General features: G+C 42.9%; 1 long non-coding RNA gene across 1 annotated transcript in view; it reads left to right on the top strand.

Annotated features, from left to right (window-relative positions):
- LOC119867506 overlaps window positions 1-21,278 on the top strand; it is a 39,116-nt gene extending 17,838 nt beyond the window's left edge. Inside the window, exons 8-9 of the long non-coding RNA XR_005383889.1 lie at window positions 4,024-4,348; window positions 21,015-21,278. This is a non-coding gene — a long non-coding RNA (uncharacterized LOC119867506). The remainder of the gene's footprint in view (window positions 1-4,023; window positions 4,349-21,014) is intronic.
- Window positions 21,279-22,810: the final 1,532 nt, after the last annotated feature.

Below are 22,810 nucleotides of genomic sequence, written 5' to 3'. Positions count from 1 at the left end.
TTCTTCCCAGGAGACAGAGGAAGGAGTGAGGCTGGCCAGTCTCAGTGACTCCCAGGAAGGAAGGGGGGGAAAGGAACAATTTTAGGGTGCCAGGCAAATGCCAGATGTGTTAATATCCATTCTCCATCACAATGGGGGGGGGGCAGATGAATATGAGGCTCTCGAGGTTAAGCATTTCTCCAAGGTCACATAGCAGGTATATCTGAATTATTTTACATCTCATACTATTTCTTCTACATTGCTCTGCTCTCTGTTTATCTTTGGGGGAGGATGGCATTGAAGCAAACTTGTTGGTGGGTGCCTACTATGTGCAAAACACTATGCCAGAAGTAGTCAATAGAGGCTTTCTTGTCTCAAGAACATGACATCTCATGTTGGAAAACTTTGATCCTTTGATTCATTCCTTCAGTATTTTCTGAGTACCACCTATGAGCAGAGCCTGCATGGGGACTATGGAGATAGGCAAGTCAGAGTGTCAGCCGTGGCACGCTCCAACACTGATCGTGGGATGCAGGGATTAAACAGTGAAAGGAGTATTTCATATTCATTTCTCAGAGTTACTTTCAGGCTGACATTGAAGGCTGAATCTGGGGAAGGGAAGTGAGGACTGTAAGAACTGTAAGCATACTGTGGGAGCAACTGCAGGAAACAGAAGGGATAAAGGGGAAGTCCCATGGGTTGGCAGATATTGGGTAGTTGAGTTGCAAGAGATGTTGGGTAGTTGTTGTTGGGTTGCAGAGAGAAGCTTTTAAAACACTACTAGCAAGAGATGAATTACTGAAGCCTTGACTACGCTTATATTCTTCTGTTGATCCATCAGCCCTTGATTGCATTCACCCCTGTTATTGGGTCCTCAGTACTAGGTGCTGGGCATCTAGGGGATACAGGGATAAGATGGAGAGGAAAATGCAGGAGCGGTCCCTGACATGAAGGTTAGAGACTCAGATCAGATGGTCACAATCCTGTGGATCTCTGAAGACCGTTAGAAAGGAAAAGAAGATGGTATGAGAGAGCATACAATAGGGAGACCTGTTTTGTGGGTGGTAAGGAAGGGCCTCATTGAAGAAATATCACTTGAGCCGAATCTGAAGAAATGAATACAAGTAATTAGGCTGTTTGTGTGCATGCGAGAATGCGAGTGCGTGTGTGTGTGTGTGTGTGTGTGTGTGTGTGTGTGTGTGTTGAGGGCAGGGAATATTGTCCCGGAAGGAGGGCATTAATAAAGAGAAGACAAGCATCCTAGCAAAATAACAAGCATTCTACCAATGTTTGTTATGTTTATAATAAGCATTCCAGCAAAATAACAGTGCAGGGTGGTCTGGAAGCTGGTGGCACCGTGTTGGGGTTATCAAACCCATAGCCTTGTGCACATCCTGGGAAGCTGCAGGTGAGGATAGACTTGGATCTTTCAGCCACGTCCAACTGTGGATTTTCTCTGATTTTCTCTGTGTGACCTCTGTGTCTTGACATCTTCATCTATGAAGTGAAAGAGCGCACACCTACATACCTTTCAGAATGCTGATACTAACAAGAAATGGCAAAACCCAAGTCATCTACAGGCATCCTCTCAAGGACTAACAATTTGAAGAAGAGGTCAAAGATCAGCACAGAGCTTTGGGGTGTCTGTCAGACACACACGCAGACACGCACGCATGCAACACAGGACTTAGCACTGTCAGCCTTGAGTAGACAGCTGTGGCTTTCTATTCCTGTCTCTACCCATCTCTAAAGGAAGAGGAGGGCTTTCTGAATAGACAAATGCAGGGTACCGACACCGGCACTGTGCTTCTAGGGGTGCCCCTGAGAAGAGACGGCTCCCTTCCTTTTCTTTATTTCTTTTTTTTTTAAGTTTTATTTTTAAATTTTATTTTTTTTCCTTTTCCTTATTTCTAGCACCCTCTCCCTAAGTTACAAAGGGGCTTTGGTCTGGAGCCAAAGCACATCAGACACAAGCATTAATGTCTGAGTTGAGAGTAGAATTCAGATTTCTGCAACACTGAGCTGCTACTTTCCGAGAGCTGAAGCCTTGGCAGACTTTTCTGGTTTGTCGTACAAGAGGCTGAGAATGTTCAGATTCTTCAGAGGGGAATCAGAGGGAAATCAGAAAATATGTCTATGCTATTTAATAAGTTCTGATCTCCGAGAGCCTGAAAGATAGGGACAGTCTTCAGAATGTCAGGAGGCATTTTGGTCTCTAGTCTCCATTCTGGCACATAGTGGCTGTGTGACCATGGGCACAGCCACTGCCCCCAGCTGAGGCCCGGTTTCCTCACCTCCAAAACAAGGTAGTTGATCCAAGATCTCTGGGTCCTCGCAGCCTGAAATGATGTATTTCTGGGACTTGAAACCCTAACAGGAAGACCCTGGGTAGTACTTAACCTGGTTTTGGATCACCGTTTGCCTATATTTGTAGTCTGGAAGGACCCACTCTCTTTCTTGCCATTGTCCTGTTGCCCAATCCCAAGTTGCGAATAAGTTTTCTCCATGTCGCTTTCAGTACAAGCATTTTGTGGATGGCTTCTACATCATTTCAAGATTTTCTGTTGGTGAGGGCCCAGTGAGTCTGAACTGATGCCAAATTAAGTTTGATTTATAATACAGGTAGTGCAGTGATCAATCAGGGTAGGCCAAATGGAGAGTGATGGATAGCGTGATCAGGAATAGCCAGGGTAGGGATGAACAGAGCGGTTTTCTCCAAACAACCTGTAATTAAAGCTTTCCCCTTCAACCCCATGACCCAATGGTCTCCTTCCCTATTCCTAATTGAACATGATTTTTCCTGATAGTTAAGAGTTTGCTTGTTAAATGTGCTTGTTAAAGTCTTTTAAAAATACATTTACAATTGTGTGTGCATGTGTGTGCATGAGTATCTTCTATGATTTGGTTCCTGTGTATGCATTGATTTTGATACATCTTTGATTCCAGGGGTTTGTGAAGATTAGGAAAGGAGACTGACAAAAGCCTTAGGCTATAAGAAAGCCTAGAATTGGGGAGCTTTCTTAACTCTCCTCTATGAAGGAGCTTGAGAAAGTAAGAAAGTAGAAAGCCTGAGTCAGGGCAACCTCCAACTCCTCTCGTTTTCTTTGGATGAGCATGACAGCCCTGGGAGGTGGGAGGGCGTGGACAAGGAAAAGGAGGCCCAGAAAGTCACCCAGCCAGCACGTTTCAGTGCTTGGCTTCAATGGCTACCTTCAAAAAAGAGTACTATGTAATTGCCTAAGTCTCTCACGGTGCACAGTGAAGTGAGGTTTGTGGATGAGGAAGCAGAGGCTCCAGAGCTAATCTCCAAGGTGTTCTCTGGTCTGTGATTTGGCTTTCCCAGGTAGAACTGGGACTTGGGTCGAGTCCCATCATGTGGTGGTGCTTCTTTTTGCCCTATTATGAGTGTTACCACTCTGGTGAGACAGTTTTAGTCACGGCTTGCACATCTGTCATTCTCTGTCCCTTTGAAAACTCATTTCATGGTCCAGTAGAGCCGAGTTTCATCCAATAGCACTCTGACTCGGTGGCTTCAAAGCGTGGTGCCAGTCCCCCAGCTGGGTTTGGGGCAGTAATTCTTAACAGTTTGGTAGTTAAATTAGAAGCAACAATAACACAATCATCAGGTTTGGTCTGACACCCTGACGATTCCCAGCCCTCACACTGTAAGTGGAATAGGTGAAAGGGGATTGATGGGTTTGTGATTCTTCTAGAGAATTCCTGCCTCGTCTTCTTCAGCTAGACAGAACAAGAAAATTCACTTAGCATGGACCAAAATAGTATGTTATGGTTTGGAAAACTTGTACTTTGTAGACTACCTCTCAAGGCTCAATGCTAACGGGCTAGAAATAAACTGGAACAATTAATTCTAAAACTATCCCAAAGGCAAGCCTTTTTTCCAAAGGTCTCGGGTGGTTTAATGTCTGGAGTGTGTGCAGAGTTTTTCTTTCAAACATTAATGCAGTTATATATCTAACTCTGGTCTCCAGAGCTCCAGGGTCCCCAGAAACGGAGTGTCCTAACTTGTGTCTGTTCCCTTTCCAGGGTAGCGCTTGCATGAGTGCCCCACTATGATGAGACAGTGGACTTTCAGAGATCAGTACCATGAGATGCTCCAACCATAGCAGCTTGGTTCCCGGTTCACCTCAGGACAATGCAAACTGAGCTATGCATTTACTGTAATTCTAATCAGATGACTCTATAATTGGAAGAACACCAGTGGCATTCTGTCTTTGGAGTCTTCTCCATTAGGCTACTGAACGAGGGCCAGGGGACCTTTGCTTGTCCCAAATGCGGTCCTGATAGAGACTTTGGGATCTGGGTACTATGTTCCATTGTGTAATAGGATCATGTTCTTTCTCCTCTTTTGGTAAGACTCTAAATCAGTCTGGAATTGGCACATCAGGTGTAAAGAAGGCATTTCCCTGCTACCTTGATAAATTCTGGCCAATTGTTCTTACAGTAAAGAACAAGTGAAATAGTAAACCAAGTATGTGTGCATTGGGAGCAGGGGGTGTGTGTGTGCCTGTGTACATGCTGGGTGACAGTGACTGAATATTTTAGGCAAACATTTCCAAGTCTAGATCATAATCATATGTGGTAATGGTTGTCTAAATAACAAGAATAATACTGGGAAATTCTTTTTTGGAAGATTTTATTTACTTATTTGACAGAGAATGAGCAATGGGATGGGACTGAGGGAGAGAGGGAGAGAGAGAGAGAGAAACAGACTTCCCGCTGAGCAGGAAGCCCAATGCAGAGCTCAATCCCAGGGCCCTGGGATCATGACCTAAGCCAAAGGTAGATGCTTAACTGACTAAGCCACTCAGGCACCCAATAATGTGAATTTCTTAATCGCTCTGGACACCTCAATTAGAGACAGAAAGAAACATTAAAGACAAATGTATTAAAGAATCAGTTTGTGGTAGAAACTTTGCAAAGTAACGTGTGGCTTTGGGAAATATAGAAATGAATCAGACCAGATCTAGACCTTGAGGGGCACATAATTTGGAGAGCGAATTTATGCTCAAAGAAATTTTAATTCAAGATAGAAAGTGTGTGGCCTGGGGTATTAGGGTTCAGAAAGAGAGAAGATCACTCCTTGGTGGAATGATCGGGCTTGGCTTTTTGGAGGAGGTGGATTTTGAGCCAGATTTCAAACGATGGGAAGGATTTGGTTCAGGAGAACACCAGAGGAAGAGATCATTGCAGGAGCCAAGGTGAGAGGGGAAGTGGGAGGGTGTGTGTGTGTACCAGTGAATGTTGCTTTCAGGCAGCCAGGATGAGTAAGGACCTCACCCCTGGGGTCAGGGATGTGGGTCATATTCTCTACATCAGTGTTTCTCGACAATTAATGCAGACCTCAGGGGATCTTATTAAAATACAGTTTCTGATGAAGTAAGTCTGGGGTAGGGGCCTGAAGTTATGCATTTCTAGTAAACTCTAGTAAAAATGCTGACACTGCTGATCCCTGGACCACCCTGAGCAACAGGGAATCATTGAGGATTTTAAGCAGTAGGGAAGGAGTTCCTGCTACACCCAGCCTTGCACCTTGCACGTCCCTTTGACATTCTAAGGTCACACACACACACACACACATACACACACACCCCAGTGGTCTTGCAAGTGAGGCTCATGTGAGTAATTACTTTGCATCATCCTTTCCTCAGTTGTACTGACTCAAATAAAAATCCAGGTAGAGGGTGAAAGTGGACACGGGGCAGAAAGAAACTAAAGACCTGGCTTCTAGAAACCAGATAAAGCACAAACCGCAATGTAAATGCGTTTTGGTTTCACAAATGGTTTCTCCCCCTGAACTGTTTATTGAAGGGCAGAAGCAAGCCGAGGAGAGCCTTTATATTTTAAAGTGATTTAAATACTGGCCCTCTGGCTTGTTCATTAATAGAATGTTATAATATCACGATAATACTTTAATTGTACTACAAAGAAAGAATGAGAATCAGAGTCAAAAGATCTGACCTTAAGTCCTTCAACCTCTCTGGACCTCACATGAGCTTCCTTATCTAGAACACAGGAGAATAATCCTTTCTCTAGCTGACTTTCAGTTCTTCAAAAAAAATCAAATGAGCTAATGGGTGTGAAAGTGCTTTGCAGACTGAGAAGTACCTCACAGGTGAAGTGCCTCTCAGGTGTAATGGTCACCTCTTAGTCCTATGGAGGGAGATAACAGTCTTTTCTCTGGTCTTCTGAATTGCTGGCAGAATGACTTAGCAACCATGGGGAGGAGCCCATGATGGCCTCAGAGGCAAGGTCCCAGGTAATGTGGCGTGAGAGATCCTCCTGTGGAGTTCACTTTGCCGTCAGAGCAGGATGCACCTGCTATAGGGTCAGATTTACCCTTGCATCTGGCTATATAGCTTCCTGTGATCTCTGGGGAAGTGTTATCAGCAACAATACTGGTGTGCAAAGCTTCCTCCGGGAGGGACTTCTGGGGCCAGACCCGGGTGCCCACGAGCTATTTCCTGAGTTGTGTCCTATGTTCTCTGTAGCTCAATGAAGGTTTTTCTGGCTCAATCCCTAGAATGAGTAACACAAACAGGTAGGGATATTGGTTACGTAAGGGTAGAATTAGGAGCATCAAGGCTCTAAGGGTTAACAGAAATTGGGTAAGACACCAAGAAGGAGTCCTTTAGCAAGATAGGAGGAGGCCCAACAGGTGGTATTCAGGATATGTGGGGAGACAAGGCGATAGCTCCTATGAGCCTGATCTGCAAAGTCAATAACTGGGAGCCTAGAGCTCACTTTTAGGGAAAGTTATACTGCATTTCATAAGTGATAGAACTGAGTTTTCTTAAAACAACAGACATTAGAAATAACTGGGGAGGTAAGGTTCATGCGTCATCTTGCACATGAGGAGCTTGCCCTGGTTACTCTGAGTTAATTAAAGACGCTGCGTGAATACCAGCTCTGCTGACTCTCCATTGCTGTCAGAAGAGGGTCATCCTTTCTGCCTTCCTGGCCTCAGTTTCCTCTTTTGTAAAATGAGGGGATTGAAAGAGCTGTTTTCTTCTACCTATACTCTTCTAGCTCAAATATTCAATAAGTCCCAGGGACCCAGGTTTCCATCTCGGCCTACATCCTCTTCCCAACCAGGCTCTGCTCCTAGGAATCATACCTTCCCCTTCCTTTCCCTAGGGAATCTGCAATAATGCTTAATCCCTGCTCCCACACTCACTTTCACAAGAGGAAATCAATAGATTCTTCAAGCGGTTGGACCACAGGATGATGCCTGGGCCCATTTTGTCAACCAGGTGGCTCTAGTGAGGGAAGTTGTATGAGTCATTGTCGGCCAGAAATGTAAATCGGGCCTGAGGCTTCCCTTGCAGCAAAATTTAGGTCATTAATAATAGTGAACGTCTGCGCAGCACGTTACAGTTACAACACACTTTACATACCTCATTTGCTTATCACAGCTATTCAAAGATGTAGGTGTTATTGTTATGCCCATTTTACAGATGAGGAAAATAGACCCTGGAAGTATGGTAACTTGCCCAGGGTAACAGGAAGTGTGTGAGTGGCAGACCTGGTACTTAGTTAAGACTTTGGACTCTATGATCCATACTCCATGCACTGCATCTCTTTGTATCAGGCTTCCTGTTGCCTATTCAATCTTCATGGAAATAAAGAAAAGCAAGGAAGGTCAACCTTCAGGGTCACCTACATGGAGGTCCTTTTCTGAATAAGGGATAATTGCATGAATGCAGAATGTGTCTGTATCAGGGTGGGTAGGTGAATCATGTCAAATGGTCTGGGAATATGGAGCTGACAGTATACTATCTCTGTTCCCCCACCTTGCCTCTTTTGTCTTCTATTCCTCACACCGAAGCCCAAGCCTCCTGATTCCCAAGTCAAAGCATCCTCCGACCTTGCTTTTGCAAAATATGAAACATAATTCAAACATGTAAAAAGAGATGAGGAGGACGATAACAAATACCCATTGCAAAAAAACTCTTTCTGTCATTGGCCCCCAAATTTCTAGTTCTTCCATTTCTGGGCTCACTGTGTAATTATACTTCCTGGCCCTTTGGGAAGGGTAGGACCATATACCTAGTTGTGGCCAATTAGTTGTGATAGGCAGTAACTTGTGCCACGTCTAGGCTGGGCCATGTAATTGCTCTTTGCTTCCCCCTGGTATAGCCAACAGCAAGGAGGTACTGGCCACTCTCAGTCTTGGTTCCAGAGTGACAACAATAAGCATAGCCCCTCTGCCAATCCACCATGTATGAGCAAAAAAGAAATCTTTGTTGTTTAAAGTCACTGAGATTTAAGGGTTTTGTTACTGTAGCAAAATCGTACCTATTCTGACCTGTACATTCATATTCCCATCACCCTGACTTATAAGAATACTAACAGCTTTTTATTTTATTTGTTTATTTTTTGGTTTTATTTAAACTCAAGTTAGCATGTACTGTATTGTTAAATTTGGGGTAGAATGTAGCATTTTGTCAGTTGCATATAACAGCCAGTGCTCATTACATCAGGTGACCTCCTTAATGCCCAGTTACCGCATGCCCCTCACTTCTCCTCCAGCCACCCTCATTTTGTTCTCTGTAGTTAAGAGTCCGTTATGGTTTGTTTTCCTCTCGGTTTATCCTATTTTATTTTTCCTTCCTTTCCCCCATATCCATCAGTTTTGTTTCTTAAATTCCACAATGAGTGAAATCATGTGGGTCTTTGTCTTTCTCTGACACTGTCTTATCTCACTTAGCATAATGCCCTCTAGTTCCATCCATCCACACCCTTGCAAATGGCAAGATTTCATTCTTTTTGATGGCTGGGTAATATTCCACTGTATATAGATACCACATCTTCTTTATCCATTCATCAGTTGACACTTGAGCTCTGTCCATAGTTTGGTTATTGTGGACATTGTTGCTGTAAACATTGGGGTGCAAATGTCCCTTCAAATAGCTTTTTTAAAGAAACAAACATTATCAAAGATAACTGAGTCCTTTTGCAGCTCATTTTTCCCAGCACTTTTTCTTTTCTCCCAGAACAGCTACCACTCCAAAGATGGTATGGTATGTCTCTGTCCTGTCCATGGTTGGTACTTAAGTATATGTCCAAGACAATAGAGAGTGCAGTTCCATGTCTAAAATTTGCATGAATGACATAATACCAATTTATTCGACAAATTGCTTTTTTCATTCAATATTATTATTTTAGATGTAATTGTATTGGTACATTTTCATTCGCTTTAACTTCAATGTCATGTTCCTTTTTTATGTATGTGTTATAATTTATTAAGCATTTCTCTATTAACAAAGTTCTAAATTTCCTTTTCTCTCCTATAAACAGTGATGCAGTGAACATCCTTGTGTAAAGCTCTTTGTGCAACAATTTCTCTCAGTAGTATGCCTGAAAGTGGAATAGCTGTGAGATAAGGTATATGTAGCTTCAAATTTAGTAAGTAATTGCCAGATTTCTCTCCAGTTCTATCATCAGTGTGATTGTGCTTTGCTATTGTTTTATATCTTCACATAAACACTTCATATTGTCAGATCTTAAAAATTTTGGCCTGTCTGATAGGAGTGAAGTGGCAATATCTTAACTTTTAAATTTGTGTTTTGTTGATCGTTAGTGAAGTTGAACATCTTTTCACATGCTAAGGATCATTTTGTTTTCTGCAACGTGCATGTTCATATAGTCTGCCAACCCACTTCTGTTGTTTTTTTTTTCATATTCTAGTGGATCCCCCTCTCTCTCCATATTCTGGGTATTAATCCTTTGTCAGTTACACAAGTTGTAAATGTTAATTTTGTCCATTGCCCAGTTCTCATTCTCTTGCAAAGCTACTGGCTGTCTGCTTTTGCACACAGTCTTGGTTCCAGAGTGACAACAATAAGTTTTGAGATCACAGCAACTACGGTGAAAATGGCTTGGGGGTGTATTTTGAGAAGCTTATGTGAATGAATGTTCCTTGACTCTAAGCTACCTGTAGCTTAGGAATGTGTCTGTGAAAGGCCTATTTTGCTTACTCAAGGATCTCATTTGCTAATATAATTGTGCGGTGGGAGAAGAATCTGGTGTAAGTGGAAAAAAACCTTAGTCACTACGAGTTGTTTGAATGGCTCAAGACTGAATATCAGGGGTGACTGGTTGCCCACTGCCAGGATGAACCCTGGCATGATTTGCCTGGCTCTTTCGACATTTTGTAGACCCAACATATGAAGAGGGGCACCTTAGAGAAGTTTCATGCTCAAGTGGCCTTTTCTCCCCCCCTACATGCCTCAGAGAGTCTTCACAAGGGCGTACTCATGGGAAGGCTGGACACATTCATCAGAAGGTAGGGCAAAGCAGTGTCTTAGAAATGCTTTTAGCTTTCCAACGGGGAGAGTCCCTTTAAAGCTTTGTTTATCTCTCAATGCCTCAGTTAACCCCAAGAGAAAAAACTTAGCTTAGGACAGGAAGCTCAGAGCACCCAAAAGGATGACTACATAGCTCAGGACTATTTATGTCTGCATCTTACATGTCCCTCCATGCTATCCCCAGGGGGCCAGGCTGTGCTGATGCTCTAAGGGGGCCTAAATATACCATCACTCCCTAGGAAACCAATGGGTATGGCGGAAACTGAGCTCTGGGATCAATTATGTCGGTAAAACTACAAATGCAAGGGTGAGCCAGAAGTGTTGTGGCTTAGGAACTACTTGGTGAAAAAAAAAAAAAAAGAACAACAACTTGATGTTCCCTAGTAGAACCTCACCGCCCCAGGGGAGGTGACCCTGGCTGTCCGGTCGACTAGCCAGAGAGCTGGGCCTGAGTGGCTAGACACACCTTCCGTTTCAGTTGACTCACCTGAGTGGCAAATTCTTCTCTCCCTCACAGTCCTCTCATCTTCAAAGGGAATTCATTAAGCCCCACAATGCCATCGGCACTTGGCCAGGTGTTGTACTGGCCCATTAGGTGGACACAGGCCACAAACTCAGGAGCGTGCCAAATGAGGTGCAGGGCAGCTGAGAGCTGTTGACACCCCCCAGGATTGCCCTGAAGCACTTTCTATAAACCCTCCAGCTGTTTCAAACTATTTGTGTGTGGCTCTCAGCGTATGCTGTGTTCTTCCTGAAGCCCCTTGCCTTAGCTCACTCTGTTCCCTTTGCCTGGAATACTCTTCCACTCAATACACTCAAATGCTAACTCCTGGGTGGGGGCCTTCTCTGATAACCCCAGGCAGAACTGAGTGCTCTGAATTCTGTGTCACCATAGCATTCTGATCATCGTTAATATCACACATAGCATTTTGAGCAGGAATCAGCTGCTCAATTTTTATATCCCCTAATGGACTCAATTTCTTGGAAGTGGATTCTCTGGCTTATTCATCCTTGTTTCCCAAGCAAGAATTTAGTAGGTTTTCATAAATGTGTGCCGGATTCAATGCAGCAAGGGACACATCTCATGCTTCCTATCTGATTCTAACCTCGAGTGTGACTGGAAGCAGGTCATGTCTCTCTGAGTCTTACTTTCCTTCTCTGTGAAATGGGTGGAGGAAGATAAATGAGAAAAATGGTCTCTAAGAGGTTTTCTGGCTCTCTTGTCTGTGATTTTTTAACTCTGGTCTCCTTGTGGAAAACTGAGAGTTCCTTACAACTTTCAAACACCAGGATGATGTTTTCATTTTCGTGTATTAGAGGGCCTAGTGTTTCCTTCCCACCTCTAGTCTGTCACATTTTTAAAATGTGTATTATTTAGCATCTTGCAAATTCTCTAACTAAAGTTTCAAAAAGTTTCTGGGATTGGTTGGTTGTAGAAAGTGTACAGCTTCTATCTCCTCCATCAAATAAAATGGTTGAACTAATTAATTCTTTAAAAAAATTTTTTTAAGATTTTATTTATTTATTTGAGAGAGAGAGTACAAGAAGGAAGAGTAGCAGAGGAAGAGAGGGAAGTAGGCTCCCTGCTGAGCAGGGAACTGGACTCAGGACTCAATTCCAGGACCCTGGGATCATGATCTGAGCTGAAGGCAGATGCTTGACTGACTGAGCCACCCAGGCACCCCTGCACTAACTGATTCTTTCAAAGGAATTTTTGATTGTATTTTCTAATGACGATTGTCAGCTTGGATGTGTGTGGAAAGGGTCACTGTGTCACTGCATGTGTTGCCCCAGAGTCTCTCTTCTCACTAATGTAGTCATGTTGCTCATGCTATGCTTAACAGCACCTGATACTACCCACTTCCTATGCTACCTCTCTGCCCCTTGAGTTGCAGGTTTAGAGCTTCCTGCATGGAGAGGATTCAGCAGCTGTCATATTCCTATTTTATAAGATGCTATTAATGCACAGTTATGATCTTCATAACTAACCTATGAGCTGAGGAAGAACTGAGGTTATTATTGACCCATTTTGCAGATGAAACTAAGGCTCAAAGAGGTGAAGTGACTTGCCTTAAGGCCATCTGGCTAAGAAGATCTTCTGAGCCTGGCCCAGTGAGACTTATTTATTTCCCATGGTTTTGATGGTTATTGACTCCTTGAAAATTGTTTAGATGGCTCCTGTATTGCCTGACCACTCTGAGGCCTGTTACCTGGTGAAACCAGAAGCAGGTGATTTTATCTGAAGGAAAGAAGGGGTCCTAACCCACTACTAATTTTGTGGGACCAAGTGGCTGCACTCATGAATGAAGAGGGAATTCAAATGAGCTAGAACTGTCCATTTGGTGGTTTCTATCATCAGCATCTCACTATGCCAGTAAATGAGTTGTTGAAGCCTGAAAGCGTCAGAGGACTGGTGGGGTGGGGAGGGATCATGTCAGCAGCTCAAGATCTTAGTGCCCTCCCCTGAGGGCTACAAATCCAGCCCCGAGAGAGCATGACTTACTAGCGTACCTCTCTGAGGCTCAGCTTCTGTATCTACAAAGCAGAGACAGTAAGCCCCTCCCAGCTTACTTCAGGGTGGTTGTAAGGGTCACCTATTATGATGGAGGTGGCAGTGCCCTGGAAGCTGAAAGTGCTGGGGGGAAAATCAGGGATCATCATGTTTACTCTTGTTATTATCCTGCCTTCACTATGAATGGTCTCAGCAGAGGGAAGTAAGCCCAGCCCAGTGTTATTTTCCTAAAAGTGGCTCCAAGAAACATTATGCAAGAGGACACAAAGCTGTAACAGTGTGAATAACCACAGTTCCTGCCCTACCTGCCTGTCAGAACACCAGAGAGGATTAAGTTAGATAATGATGTAAGAGCATTTAAAAAATATAACCGTTGCTATTATTATGACATATTCTTTTTCCTCAAAGGCTAGAGGTAGCCCTTAATAACCTGAAAGGAATTTGTCCAAACCCTCTATGATGCTATTTGTGTTGTGGCCCTGCCTCATGCTGGGAGTGAAGAGTGCCACTTAGCTGAACGGTGAGAAAGGGCTGGGCTGGAACTCGTCTGCTCAGGTTTACTCCTCATACCTTTTGGGTGCTCTTTTTGAATCAATGGCTCTAGCTTTTTGTAATGATTTGTAAGTTTCTGGGCCCCTTGGCCCTAACTGGTCCCTGAGGACCAATTCCCTTTCTGAAGAGGGCTTTTTTTTTTTTTTTTTTGGTTTCTTTCTTGTACCTGGGGAAAAATAGTTACTCTCATTGTAAAGAAAAACTCCTTTCCAGGAGCTTAAAACACAATTGAAGTGGAAAGGGCTCAACCTTGGTGAAAATATACTTTTTATTTCCCAAGAGAAGTAGAGACGACTTATAACATGGAAAATAGACTGAGAATGTTATATTGTAATTAAAAATTAAAGCCATAAAGATGGCGAGAAGGCAAATATGTTATAAGAGTTAGTATAGTTATTGCAATTGATCATTAAATATAACCCTGAGCTTCCTGGCAGGCAGGACAAGAAAGTAAACATGATGGCTTACATAATTTTCCTTTTCTGATTGAACGGGGTATCCTGATGGAATTTTTTCTTCTGGTACCAATTTTGAAAAGGAATTTAATATTGGGCAACCCTCAGGGTCATAAATATGTCTACAGCAAGAGTTTTACAGCTAATGCAGGAAAGTTCTTATAGTTCCATCTCATTTCCCTTTTTGAACCCCAGGCTCATTACAAATACTGATGAAATTTCTTCACCTAGATATTCCAGAGTCACCTGAACATCTTCCAAACCGAACTTGTTAATTTCTTTCCGAAATTAGTTCATCCCCCTGTGTTCATGATCTCTGGTAAAGCATCACATGTACAAGCTGCCCTTGCTAGACAAATGTCCCCTTGTTTAGATGATTCCTCCTCCCAACTGCCAGCCCATGCCCCGTCACTCCTGGGGACTCTGTGTCCTTGATTTTGTTTAAATCCCTCCTCTTTTCTCCACTTCCAGCATCACTACTTTGGGCCAAGGTACCCCATCTCTCATCTGGGCTGTTGCAATGGCTTCTTATCTTGCCTTCTTATTATTCCATCCTGTTCTCCACAATGCCTGTCTAGAGACTGATATATAAAAAATGCAAACCTAATCTTTCTCAAAACCTTGCCAAGGCTGCACCTTGTCTTCAAGGGGAAGTCTAAACCCCTGGCATGGCAGATGAGGCTTTCCACATGCTTACTTTCCAGCCCTAGCTGCTGCCACACCTCATACACAGTCTCTAACATAGGCGATGTGTTCCCTCAGGGCACCTCTCCTCTCCCTCGGCTCACATCTTTATCTTTTGCACAGGCTATTCCTTCTTCCTAGAAATCCTCCCCTTCTTTGAAAATCTGGTGTCCTCCATTCTGGGAAGCTTTTCTCATCCCTTTTTAATACTCCCCATGGTTAGATTCTGTCCCCGCTGAAGCCCTCAGCATCTGGGATATCTTACTTATACTTACCACGTGCTACTGTAACTGCTTAGTTCCTGAGTCCTCCAACAATACCAAATCCTTAAAGACAGAAATGGAATCCCACTCATCTTAGATTTCCAGCTGTACATGGGCCTGACACAGTTGGAGTCTGATGAGTATTTGTTGACCAAATGGGTGGAGGGAGAACCAGAACCCTGAGGCAGAGTCTAGGATGTGTTTGTTGACTCTGAGATCAACAGAACTCCCTTTACGATATCTGGAGGAGTAGGTCTATGGACTGCGTTTCAGATAAATTTCTCTGAGATCATCTATCTCTCTGTGGTAATCTATTGTAGGCTCTGGAGGCAGACAATGAATGATTTTGCTGTTGCAAAGCCCTCAGTGGATGACCTACTGTGTGCCTGACCTGGTGACCTGCATACCTTGATCATCCTGTGTGTGTGTGTGTGTATGTGTGTGCGTGGGTAGGGACAGTAATATTATATTAAGGGAAGGAAGAAGCCCAACCAAGAAATGGATTATAAGGGTGTCTCCTTGCACACCCAGGGTTTCCCTTAAGAGAAGTTGCTTTCTATCAAGCACCTGGCACGCCATCAATGGAGAACCTGTTCTTTGCTTCTCTCCATCATGTTTCACATCATAGACAGTTTTGTCAAGTGCACTTGAATTAATGGGGGCACTGTTTAAAATGCAGATTCCCCAGTTTCCTCCTGCTCTCCTCTCAAAACACCCCTGCCTTGAAGATGTTCTCAAAGTTGGCTGGGAAAATCTTTCCAGCAAGCCCCTTTGCCTAGCTCCTGGTACTGTTATTGCTCAACATTGGCAGAACTTGGGCTCGATCTTGCTTTTTAACTTCCATGGGCCATTTGGTGGAGAGGTTTGTGGGTACAAGTAGTTAGTTTCCAATGCTCCTGGGCCTGGTGCAATAGAGCTGAGCAACCCCAGCAGGTCTGGGCAGTATTTTTGTACCACAAAGGCCTCACCTGAGTGTGGCTGTCCTTGGCAAAGACATAAGAGGCTGTCCAGATGGAAGATGCCAGTTCCTGTGCAAGACTTGGCCAGCACAGCATAGCTGATAATTAATAATAATAATAATGTCTAGGGCAGCCCAGTTGGCTCAGAGGTTTAGCGCCACCTTCAGCCCAGGGCATGATCCTGGGGGTCCAGGATCCAGTCCCGCATCCGGCTCCCTGCGGTGAGCCTGCTTCTCTCTCTGCCTACATCTCTTCCTCTCTCTCTCTCTCTGTCTCTCATGAATTAATAAATAAAATCTAAAAAAAAAATAATAATGTCTAGCAAATCACTATTTAAAATAAATAAAAATCATTCACAGCCACATAGGATTTTGATGTTCTCAAAACTCTTGGATTTGCATTATTTCCTGTGATCTCACAATAGTCCTGTGAAAAAGGGCTATTCTCATATTAAGAGGAAGAAACTGAGACTCAGAGAAGGCAGCAAGGTGACTTGTCCAAGTTCACGCAGATGGAATTGCTACCATTTGATGTCAGGTTTTCTCACTCTGTTTTATGCTACATTCCATTCCGCCTTGCTCGCTGATCTCTTATGTTATCAGATAGGAAAGTTGAGGAACATTACTAAGAATGATAGAACCATATTTGAGGGCTCACCAATGTCTGTAAAGAAATTTACAATTCATGATTTGCTATAAAAATGCCAAGTATGAATTTAAATAAAAATAAGAATTCTCATTTTTGGAATTATTGGAGGAACAGACACTGTGGCTCTCTTAAAACTTTAGTCCTGTGTGTCAACAAGGCTTTCCAAGTTCATCATACTGATCTAAGCTGTCAGCAAAGTTTCTGTGGTGTGCTGTGGCTGGCTTGCACCCATTAGGGAAAGCCAGTGGTAGGCATCTTTTCTTTACTTCATGGTTTAGTGATGTCACATTGCTAGCTTGAAATCAGCCATGGCGCAAGAATTTACACCATGGAAGTCAGCAAATGTTACAATTCAGGGCTTTTCCATCCCAGAGAACCAGTCATTAAACATTTACCAGCACATCACTGCTTACAACTAATAGTAACTTGACTCAAACTAGAAGTTCGGAAGTTCTCCTCTGTCATCTGTGTGGGACCATCTTCAAATGCTGATTTTTCTTCTAACCACAAGTCATACCCCATTCATGGGATCATGCCATTCCTTAAATAGGAGGCCCTTTCTGTCCAAGCTTGCAAAATCAGATGGATGGGTTTCTACTAATAGGTTCTCAGACTTGTATAGTTTGCAAAATGTTTTCACATCCCTAATCATTTCTGTGCTCTGCATGGTCTAGGGGACAGATGCCTTCTCATCTTGTTAGAGAGGAAGAGCCTGAAGATCTGATAAATGATGTGACTGGTCCCAGAATCATGGGCCTAGCAAGTGGTAGCCACGGGCTTGGACTAGGTCTTTGCCTCCTTGTTTTGTTATCTTTCCCCTTGTACTAGGCCCTTCCTTTACTCATGATACTTGTAATACTTGCAACTTAGGCTACTGGTCTGGGGCAAAGAGAAGGGATGCCTCCAGTAACCTGGGGTACAACATTTGTTGTTGTACCTTAACAGAAAAGGACAGACATATCAGCTTGGAGTGTCCTCAAACAATTGCTAGCCTTACTTTACTGATCCTGTGCAAGGAAAGGAGTCTACTTTCACTCCCCTTTTGTCCTTGGTTCTGTCTTTGATTCCTTTAAAAATTGTTATAGGGACTTTGTGTCTTTGGGTCCTGCTATAAGTCCTGCCCTCAGCAGGAATTTGGAGCCTCCTAAGTGACTGGCATTAATGCCCTGCTTCCCCTCTTGCACAACTCCCAGCTTCTCTACTGCCCAGTGATGGAATTATTGATTGGTAAGCATTTCACAACACATTTTCAAAACATGCTGAAGGTCAAGAATTAATGACTCATGGGCAGTCACATTTCTTTCTGCCTCAGCCCCTCTATATTATATCGGGGAAGTTGGTTAATGGAAGTCATTGAAGAAACTGAGGTCAAAGTTAACTGTTCCAACCCTGACCAGGAGGACTCTCAAGTGACTTGAAAACATAATTCTTGATCTTCTGTTTGGTGATTAGTCTGCTGAATCACTTTGTTCTTTAATACCAAAGAATCTAAGAAGGGAATGAAAGGATTTCAGGGCTGATTTTGCCACCAACTTGTCTTAGAGTATTAGAGTACTAGAGAGATACTCAGCTGAAGAAAAAAGCTTGGGTGATATATAGGGGAACTTCGCTCTGATACCTGTGATTCTGTATCAGCCCTTTGGAGAACAAAGCCAAACCCCTGCTCCAGGCCTGTAGATAATTACTCACCTCTGTGCTTGAGGCCAGAAAGAGTTCTGTGTGCAACAGTGTGGAAGAGTGCCTTAGCAGAGAGAATTCCAGATCAGAAGGCAGGGGTTCTGGGTTAACTCTCAACTTTGCCACCTAGGGTTTGAATACACCAACAAGCTGCTAGACCTGTTAGTGCCTCAGTTTCTTCACCTATAAAATGGAGACAGAGAAAAATGCTTTCTCTCAGAGGGCTTTTCAAAAGTCAAGTGATATAATGTGTGTGAACTTTTTTGGTACAAACTATAATGCGTGGAAAGACCTACAGTATACTTCTACATGGGCTAGTTGAAAGTCTTGGGGTAATGAATATCAAGGGGACATTTTTTTTCTTCTTCTTTTTTTTTTCTTCTTGATGTGAAAAACTTGTCTTCACCTCCCCTCCCTCCCAGAAAATAATCTAATTTACAGAATTAGTTTTCTGAATGCCTTTTCAGGAGCAATAGTGGGATTGGAAATTTCTTAATAGTTTCTCCTGCAAGTTGTTATACTTTAAATATACTGAAGGTCCTGTAATTCTAATATAGTATAATCCCAGAAGTAAGAAGTGTGATGAAGAAGAAGTATTAGTGATGTCTGCATCTCCCGGACTCAGCAGCATAGCCCCCTCCCCACATATATTCCCACATGTTCATCCTCTCCTAGCTGTGTGGGCAGAGTTGTTCCCCTGCTCCTGAATAGAGAATGAGCCAGTAAAAAAGGAAGCAAATTCAGTTATGTAAAGCATATCCTGGATGAGGAAAGGCAAGTATGTGTTTCGACTTGATTGAAATAGCTTTTTTTCCCATCACTTTGTTCTCGTCAGTACATGTCAGAACTTACCGAGACCTTGGCAGTCCCTGCTCTCACCTCTTCATTGTACGGAACAGAAATCTAAGGCTTAGAGCCTAGAGATGACTTCACCAGGGTCACAGAGCTAGCATGGAGCAGAATCAGGGTTCAATCACCTATCTTCTGACTTCTCCTGTCTCCTATCTCCATTGCACCACATGTGGAGAGAACACGGAGAATCTAAAAGAAGAAAGAAAAAAAATAGATCCTTATTGAATATATTGGGTTACTGGTTTTTAAGGAGAGTTTTATGACTATAAAGGCAGCAGTGGTGCCTTAAGAGCAATGGTAGCTAGCTTGAATGAACTTATATAATAAACATTTATCATAGAACATGTGTCATCCAACACCTGCTAGATCTGAGCATTGGAGCCAAAGTTGCTTTTATTGTCAAAGAAAAGAAGGGGAAAAGGAACTTGGCTGAAGGAAGCTGGAAGACTTTTTACTAGAAAATTTAAAGGCAATTTCTGGAAGAAGGGGAACACATTTCCAAAGACTTCTAAAATTTATTAAAATGTGATTGGGTGAATTTAGTCTTTAGAGGAGTGAAGGGCACTAAGGATCATTTAGTGCCTGAGGCCTCTTCTGGACAGGTCTCTACTGTCTACCTTGGTCACAAGGCCCTAGGAGCCTCAAGGTGGGCAGGCCCAGAGGTTTCCCAGAGCAATGTCTGAGGTTGCTGGTTTCCATTTAGGCTCCCATGCAAACACATACCAAAACACTTGTGGTTCTCACTGCGATCTCTTCTCATTAGCAGAACACAACCAAAGTCAAAGAGACATGGGCCATTTGTCTCTCCAACTGAATTCATCCATGTAAAGTGGATTCTTTGGCCTATTTTGGAGGTCAGCCTACATCAACAGAGTGAGACATTTGCCCAATACATGGTCACTTCCCTTTGGCTACCCACAACTTTTTGAACTGCAAGAGCTGTTCATTTATTTCCTCACCTAATAGTTATGATTAAGGGAGCACAGAAGTAGAAATCTTCTGCTGCTCTAACAAGCTCTCTGTACCTCAGTTTACTCACCCATATGAAACTATCCATTATCTGCCTGGTGGACCTCATTTTGTTGCTGTGAGTATCCAATGAATGACATGTGGAAATGCTGTTTCAATTCTAAAGCCCGCCAGGAGGGTGAAAGGTTGTTGCTACCACTCTGCGCCCAGCAGTGTACTAGGCACCAGGTGGGTTACAGAAGAAACGTAAGAGGTGGTCCCTACCCTCCAGAAACTTACAAGCCTGGGTTGGGAAACCAAGACACACACCCAAATAAAAAAAGAGATGCAAGGTTGTGTTTACTACTTCAATGGTAGTTAATGACTCTGAGACCGCTAGAAGAGTACGGAAGGTGGAGATCATTAACAGGCTGCAGAAGCTGGGAATGCCTCTTGGAGGAGGTAAGGCTTGAGTTGGGTGATGAAGTAGATAGAGAAGATGGAGAAGATCTTTATGGGTGTGGCAACTCTGAGTCAACTAATGGAGGGTTTTCTTGGTAAATCAATTTACTTAGAGTTAGACCTCCCAGTCAAGCTGGAGTTATGGATTTAAGTTTTTGAGGAGAGTTGTGGAAAAGGGAAAGTCAGAACAATTTGCAGATCAACCATAGGTTATGATAACTGGGGAGGCCTCACATGTGAAGGAGGGACGTGTAAAGAGACAGAGGAGGGAAGGGGATTACAACAGGAGGATGATGTGCTTCTGCACCAGACCAATGGAAATAATAAGAGGAAAAAAATGTATGTAAGTGAAAGATAACCCTGTTTGTAGGGAGAGAAGTCATGTTATTAACCCTTTATCTTCTCTTTGTGTCTAAACATTGAGATCCGAGTTAAATTAGGCAAGGGGCAGCAAAAGATGGGAGTGTTTTTATATGTACATTGTAAGATTTTTGAAAACCCAGATTGATCTCACAGTGTCTACTTGTCTATCTATTGAAAAGGATTTGAAGTTGCTAGTTAATCCATATAATGACAGGTTTTCAGAGTTGGAGAGGACCGTAAAGGTTAGCTGGTCACGAGGTGGTCAATGTCAGAATTTCTGCTCCAGTATCTCCAGCAAATGCTCATTCTTCTTCTCAAACCTCACTATCCAGGGAGTTTATTTCTGCTTGAAGAAGACCTGCCCAGGACTGGATATGCCTACAACTTCACAATATTCTTATATTGAACTTTTCTGAATTTCCCTGACTGGTTGTCTTATTGGCCCCAGGACATTTAAAAGTTCTTTCACGTCTTCTGGATTCAGCCATTTAATTGAAGAGATAGGCCTGATCGAAGATGTGTTCCCAAATACATCTCATCAATCTCATTTATAAATTACCTTTTACATTGGATTAATAAAATGCTGTAAAATCTCATCATTTCTATTTTCATTTATCACTCGACTCAAAGACAATAGATTCTGGATTCTGGATCTTACAGGATAAATAAGTAAGTAGGTAAATAGATAAATAAATAAACAAATAGGACTCAGTTGTGAGATCCTTCTTTCTTTACTTCAGGAAAGTAAATTGGGGGATTTTTGGGGGGGCGGGGGCGGGAACCTTGCACAAAAGTCAGGTCCCGTGAACTAATAAAATAGGTGTTTTCATCTCCTTCCTTTTTGAACTGATGAACTGGATATCTTCCAAGAATTTGGTGTCGGGAATCAAATCCAATGAATGAGAAGTTTGACCAGATTCAGAAGAGCCTTGCCAAATTGCAAATAGAGTGGACAGAGTCAGGTCAGTTAGAGGAGGTGGCAAAAATGAAGAAAGAGTGTATACTTGAGGCACATAAGGGCTTAGTAGTAGTTGATATTAATAAGATGCAAAATAATAATAATAATAATAATAATAATAAACAATCAGGAAAACCCTGAAACTTGTAAACTGATATGGAGGGAAGGAGATCTGTATAAATACACCGTTATCTTAGGATGGTCTTCCTTGCTGTCTAAGCAAGTTAAGTGGCCATGATCTGTTTCAGCAGTGTTACAGAAAAACTTTAGCACCCACTTTAAAAGTTTAGAGTAGAAAAGACAATCCTTTACCAGAACATAGAAAATGCTCCATCATGTCAAAACACACAAGCAAACAAACAAGAAGCAGGTCAGTTTTCTCTTTTTGGCATTGTGCGGGACCATATGCTTCCAGAGATGAGGATTTAAAAATAGCCTGTCACACAGCTCACGTTGTAGCCCTGGGACATGCTGGGGGTGGGAAGGATTGCCTCACACTTAATAATAGTGACACTTCACATTTATACCAACCTCAGCTCAAAGTAACCCAGAGTACTTTCCAGTTATTTGTTTTCTTAAAAGAAAAAAAAAAATCAAATCTTCCTGATGTCCCTGTAAGCTGAGTAGGGCGGCAGTACAATTCTCCCCACTTCACAGAGAAGGTGATCGAGTTTCGAAAGGTTAAGTCACTAACTCGGGATCATAGACTGACTCAGGAATTAGTCCTGTGCGGTTCCAAACACACTGGGCTGTGGGCTGCAGCAACATCCTGAACTGTGAGAGCCACGAGTTCTTAGGATATTGCACAAAAAAGGAGAGTTGCTTCCCATTGCTTCTGTTTTGAAATGCACTTGCCTTTCATTGTAAGCATTTCGTCAGTTTCCAGTTCTAAGGCAAATTGCTTACAAGCCATGAGGACCAACCTTTACAGACCAATTTACAGAATCTTAATAACAATGTGATTTCTCTCCAGAATTCCTTACATTCAAGATGGTCTTACACCCACCATCTCATCAGATCTGTGAAACAGGTTGTGATTTAGGCGAGGCCAGTGTTACAATGAATGGGATCCGAGGATTGGGGTGTGGGGAAATTTTTTCCCCTGGTAAGGGGAACAGACACAGACCAACACACAGGTCTTCTCTCTGCAGGTCTGGGCTGGTTTCCCTC

The sequence above is a fragment of the Canis lupus genome, chromosome 34, assembly GCF_011100685.1.
Source record: "Canis lupus familiaris isolate Mischka breed German Shepherd chromosome 34, alternate assembly UU_Cfam_GSD_1.0, whole genome shotgun sequence".
Lineage (NCBI taxonomy): Eukaryota > Metazoa > Chordata > Mammalia > Carnivora > Canidae > Canis > Canis lupus.
Note: the sequence above shows the minus strand (reverse complement) of the source record. Positions and strands in the feature narration are given on the sequence as shown.